Here is a 6,000-nt window from a genome sequence, read left to right on the forward strand (position 1 = left end):
GATACAGGTTAGACAAAGCAGGAGATACAAAGTATACAAAAAAGAACTTGACTATTTTGTTGAGGAACTAGATACATGCAGGAGAATAACTAACTATGCAAAGGAGCAAGGCAGAGAAAGAAAGGTTACTAGAGTCAAGGAGACCTGGGAGTAAATCTTCACCCTGACACTTAAACGGAAGGTTCTTACACATGAAACTCCGGAGGGGGTGGGGGTGGGGCATTGTGTTTTAACAAACCCTCCTTGTGATTCTGATGTGCACCAAGACAGAGAAGCACTGCGGTAGATGCTCCATGAGAGTTAGCTCCCTCCGCATAGGGTGAACGGCAAGTGCCCCATGCAGAAGGGGCCCCACACCTCTGGAGCAGGGAATCTCTGGGAACCTGTAGGGTGGTTGAGTAGGGCCTCACAGAGGAGGTGGGACCGGGCCAGGATGGATGAGAAGGGAAGAAGAAAGTCTTTGGTGGAGGGGTGAGAAGGAAAGGAGCCTCTTTCTCCCTTACCCATCCATCTCCCACTTTTCCCTTGCTCAGGCTTCTCAGTCCCCAAACCATAGCAAATCATGCATCTGAGCACAAAGTAAGAGCACTGTGTGAGGGCGCCTGGGTGGCTCAGTTGGTTAAGCGACTGCCTTCGGCTCAAGTCATGATCCTGGAGCCCCGGGATCGAGCCCCACATCGGGCTCCCTGCTCAGCAGGGAGTATGCTTCTCCCTCTGACCCTCCCCCCTCTCATGCGCTATCTCATTCTCTCTCTCAAATAAATAAAATCTTAAAAAAAAAAAAAAAAGCACTGTGTGAGACAATACACACAAGAGACATCTCAAAAAAACTTAGGACCGCCTTCAGGTACAAATGTCGCCAGGGAGACCACTCATCTCTTCTACAATTTGTGTCTCCCACCCCCACCCCCGCCCCGTGTTGTCAAGCTCCAAGATAAACACTTCATGTCTGGCTATTTGCACTTCTTCCATAAAATTGTTTGCTTAATGTCCTCTTCTTGTGCTGGGCAGATGGTTTTGAACAGTCAGCGGGGGGTCCCACAGAGGCATCCCCTCCAGATGGCACCTCTGACCCCAGCCGGGCACTGACGAGGGTGCTGTTACCATTCACCCTTTTAGAAGGTTCTGTTGGGGGAGTTCCTCCCTTGGACAACACTCGCAGTAAGATTATTGTTACTGTTCATGTTTTTTGTTTTGTTTTGTTTTGTTAAAGGTTTTATTTATTTGACAGAGAGAGACAGCGAGAGAGGGAATACAAGCAGGGGGAGCGGGAGAGGGAGAAGCAGGCTTCCTGCCGAGCAGGGAGCCCGATGTGGGGCTCGATCCCAGGATCCCTGGGATCATGACCTGCGCCGAAGGCAGACGCTTAACCGACTGAGCCACCCAGGTGCCCCTGTTACTGTTCATGTTAAAGGATAAGGTAGACCTTAGTTCTTGCATAAACTCCCCCCCAAAGTATACTCTTTAGAATTTGTCAGAGTTCTCCCTATGGATGTATCAGAGAGGCTGATTATTGACACTTGATTTTTTCAAGAAGGAATGAAAGAAACTTAGAGGTAAGAAGATCACTTGGGAGACCGCTAGTCAGTTTCACCTTTTCAGGAAGTGCGTACCAAGTCCACCACCTAACGAGGGCTGTTCTGGGATCCGGGTATTACAAACAGGCATATGATGTGGCCCTTGCCATCGAAGGATGTGATGTAGCGGTGTTTGTGGTGAGCATCTCAGTACTGAATCCACCTCTACTCCAATCAGTTGTATCCACTACGATAGCTCTCAAGTCTGTCCCTCTTCTCCATCCCTCCACCTCCCTGGTCCAGCCACCATCTGGACCATCTGGCTCCACTCTGAATCACTGTGGTAGCTGGAGAGCTTGACAATGGCCTTCTCTAAGACACACGGCACACCTGAGTTAAGAGGCCTTTTTGAAATGCAAATCTGATTGTTTCAGGCACTCTGCTTAAACCCACTCTGTGGTTTCCCACTGATCTTAGGTTAAAAACCCAAGTCCTTAACCTGGCCTCTAAGGCCCTGCCGGGTGTGGCTCTGCCGGCCTCTCCAGATTCTTCTCCCACCACTCTCCCAGTGGGAGGGCTCCACTTCCGGTCCACTCAGCGCTTCATCCTGCAGAGAGACTTTGTGCAGCCTGGGCCCACAGCCTGAAAGGCTCTTTCTCCCATTTCTCTTTTAGCTAGCTCTTCTTCATTCTTCAGATCTCAGTGTCTCTGCCACATCCTCAGGAAAGGTACCCTGCCCTTCCTTCCTGGGTCAGATTCCCCTTTTCTGAGCTCCCACACCAAGGTGTGCCTTTCCTCAGAGGCACTTGGCAAAGTTGCAGTTCAACATTTGTTCATAATTTGATGGAGGTCTGTCTCTCTGGAGGATGTAAGCTCCCTGAGGGCAGGGATCATGACTACAGATGCTCACTCTTGTCATACACAGGGGACCTCGAACTCCATAAATATTGAGTTAAAATATTGGTTTAATGGATGCATGCATGACAGGATCTGGCTAGAGGGCTACATATTTCAGGATCTCAGAGAGGATGGTTTGAGGCCATGATTCTCCCTCCAACAGTTGCGGCCCAGGAATCCCATATGCCATTTTCTTAACACCGTTACTTCCTCCATATTTCCTAGCTTTGTCCATCTACACAGTTCCACCTTCATCTCAGGCCTCCTCCATCTTGCCTATGAGACCCTCCTTCCCTTTAGCTTTGCAATGTCCCTTTCTGGTCTTGCTTCATTGGCTTCAGAAGGCAGCATGGAATAATGTGGCAACAGCACAGGATCTAGAACCATAATATCTGGGTTCAATTACTAGGTTAAAAGTATTAGTGGTGCAACCTTCAACAGGCTGTTAAATCACTCTGAACCCTAGCTTTCTTATCTATAAAATGGGAACAACTTCAGAATCAAGCAAGATGGAGGACTTAGAATATCTAAATGCACCATCACCTGGAAATACGGGATGAAATATGGGGGGAAAAGTAAACATGACTGAGTTCTCAAAAGGAAAATAAAATCCCAAGTGCTAGAAACAAAGAGAAAACTGAAAGCCAGATAATAAGTTGACCATGGCAATGGTTGCTAGAAGAGGACTGGGAAAGAATTGGTTCTATGAACTAAAAATGTTTTACCAGCCACCAAAAGATGGGAGATGAGGTCTTGGTCCTGAAGAGGTGGGGAAATCATATGAAAAGTGGACAAAGTTGACTCAAGAAGAAATAGAAAACCTGAACAGATCTATAATTCTAATAAATGGAATGAGAAGTTAAAACACACACACACCCCTATCTAGATGGTTTTATAGATGTATTATTCTACCAACTATTTTTTTTTTAAAGTAAGCTCTACACCTAACATGAAGCTTGAACTCATGACCCCAAGAGCGAGAGTCACATGTTCTATAGACTGAGCCAGCCAGGTGTCCCTATTTTGCCAACTATCAAAAACCATTTTTTTTCATTTACTTATACAAACTGTAGCAGACAACAGAAAAAGAGGGTCAATCACACTTATAAGACTAAAATCCTAGGGGTGCCTGGGTGGCTCAGTTAGTTAAGCCTCTGCCTTCAGCTCAGGTCATGATCTCCAGGTCCTGAATCAGCCTGCATCGTCTGCTTCTCTCTCTCCTTCTGCCCCTCCCCACTGCTCATTCTCTCGCTCTCAAACAAATAAATAAAATCTTTAAAAAAGAAAGACTAAAATCCTAAATAAGATATTAGCAAACTGAATCTGGTGGAGTTTGTGCAAGTGTGTGTGTGTGTATGCGTGACCAGCAGGCTTTATTGCAGGAACACAAGAATGGTGTACTTTAAAACTCTATTAATGATATGTACAATTTGTCATATTAAAAGGAAAATAAAGATTGTCCCAATAGGTACAGAGAACACATTGGATAAAGTTTAACAGGAATTTATTATTTATTTTTTTAAAGATTTTACTTATTATTTGACAGAGAGACAGTGACAGCAGGAACACAGGCAGGAGTGGGAGAGGGAGAAGCAGGCTTCCTGTGGAGCAGAGAGCCTGATGTGGGGCTCGATCCCAGGATGCTGGGATCATGACCTGAGCCGAAGGCAGACGCTTAATGACTGAGCCACCCAGGCACCCCAGGAATTTATTATTTTTTTAAAAATCTAGCTAACTGGGTGCCCAGGTGGCTCTCTTGCTCTCTCCCTGTCAAATAAATAAATAAAGTCATTAAAGAGAGAGAGAAAAAAAAAACTGTCCTTAAAATTCTTATAAAGAAGTAAATAGCCAAGAAAAGCCAACACGAGTTTGAAATGGAAGAATACGAGAGGCTAGCTGTACCATAATCACAACTTTACTATAAAGCCAGAGTGATCAAACAGTATAGTCCTGGCACATGGGCAAATAAATAGACCATTTTTATAGAGTAGAACTTCTTGGACTCAGACCTTCAAAGACTTGAGAACTTGGCATATGACAAAAGTGACATAAATTGGTGGAAAAGGATGGACTATCTGTTAAACTGTCTTGAGTTAATTGGCTATCCAAATAGAAAAAAAATAGATCCCTACATTACAACATACCCCAAAACCAATTTTAGGTGGTTTAAATATGTGAAAAACAAAATTTTAAACTGTTTGAAGAAACTGTAAGATAATATACTGATGATATCATGGTAGGGAAGGATTTCTTAAACAAGATACAAAGAGCACAAACAATAAAGGGAAATATAGACACATATGACTATATCTTTAATTTTTTTAACTTTTATAAGATAAGAGACATCACAACAAAATAAAAATACAAGCCACAGACTTGGAGAATATTTACAACCTATACGATCGACGAAAGTTTGGTATCTGGGATTTATATAGAACTCTTGCAGATCACTAGGAAAAGGACAAGGCAGGAGAAAATGAGCAAAAGCTATGAATAGGCAAGTCACCAAAAAGGAAACCCAAATGGCCAATAAATATAAGAAAAGATGCTCAACTTCATTAGTAATGAACAAATGCAAATCAAAACCATGAGATACAATTTTACACATACTAACTCAGCAAAATTAAAATAACTCTGACAGGGATACCTTGCTGGCTCAGTCGGTGGAGCTTGTGACTCTTGATAGCAGAGTTATGAATTTGAGCCCCACATTGGGTGTAGAGATTACTTAAAAATAAAATCTTTGAAAATAAAATAAGGGGTACCCGGGTGGCTCAGTTGGTTAGGTGACTGCCTTCGCCTCAGGTCATGATCCTGGGGTCCTGGGATCAAGCCCCACATCAGGCTCCTTGCTCAGCGGGGAGCCTGCTTCTCCCTCGCCCTCTGCCTGCCGCTCCCCCTGCTTGTGCTCGCTCTCTCTCTCGGACAAATAAATAAATAAAATCTTTAAAAATAAGTTAAAAAAAAACAACAAAAAAACCTTACCTGGCAATGAAAGTGCCCAGTGTCTGAGATGCTCCAAACTCTGCCTTCAAGGAACTAAAATTGAAGGTGGCAAATTCACATTTCTGTGAAGGCCAGGCAGGTAATGCGCCAAATGCAAGGTTTTGTTTTTTAAGATTTTATTTATTTATTTGAGAAAGAGAGAGAGAGTGAGCATGAAAAGAGTAGGGAGGGAGGCAGAGGGAGAAGCAGACTCCCCACTGAGCAAGGAGCCCAACTTGGGGCTCCATTCCAGGACCCTGGGATTATGACCTGAGCCGCAGGCAGATGCTTCACTGACTGAGCCACCCAGGCGCCCTGGGTGCAAGGTTGTCTGGAGAGGCAGCAGCTCCTGGTCGGGTGTTGCCGTGTAGGAATTCAAAGCTAGCATTGCCTCATTTAAAACTTTTTTTTTTCTAAAAGAACTATAAATCCCAAATTTTTTATAAAATTTCTCCATTTTTTTAAAAGATTTTATTTATTTATTTGACAGAGAGAATGAGAGAGAGAGAGCACATGAGAGGGGGGAGGGTCAGAGGGAGAAGCAGACTCCCCACCGAGCAGGGAGCCCGATGCGGGACTCGATCCCGGGACTCCAGGATCA

Source organism: Leptonychotes weddellii, chromosome 8 (genome assembly GCF_054177405.1).
Source record: "Leptonychotes weddellii isolate Sample4059 chromosome 8, ASM5417740v2, whole genome shotgun sequence".
Taxonomy (NCBI): domain Eukaryota; kingdom Metazoa; phylum Chordata; class Mammalia; order Carnivora; family Phocidae; genus Leptonychotes; species Leptonychotes weddellii.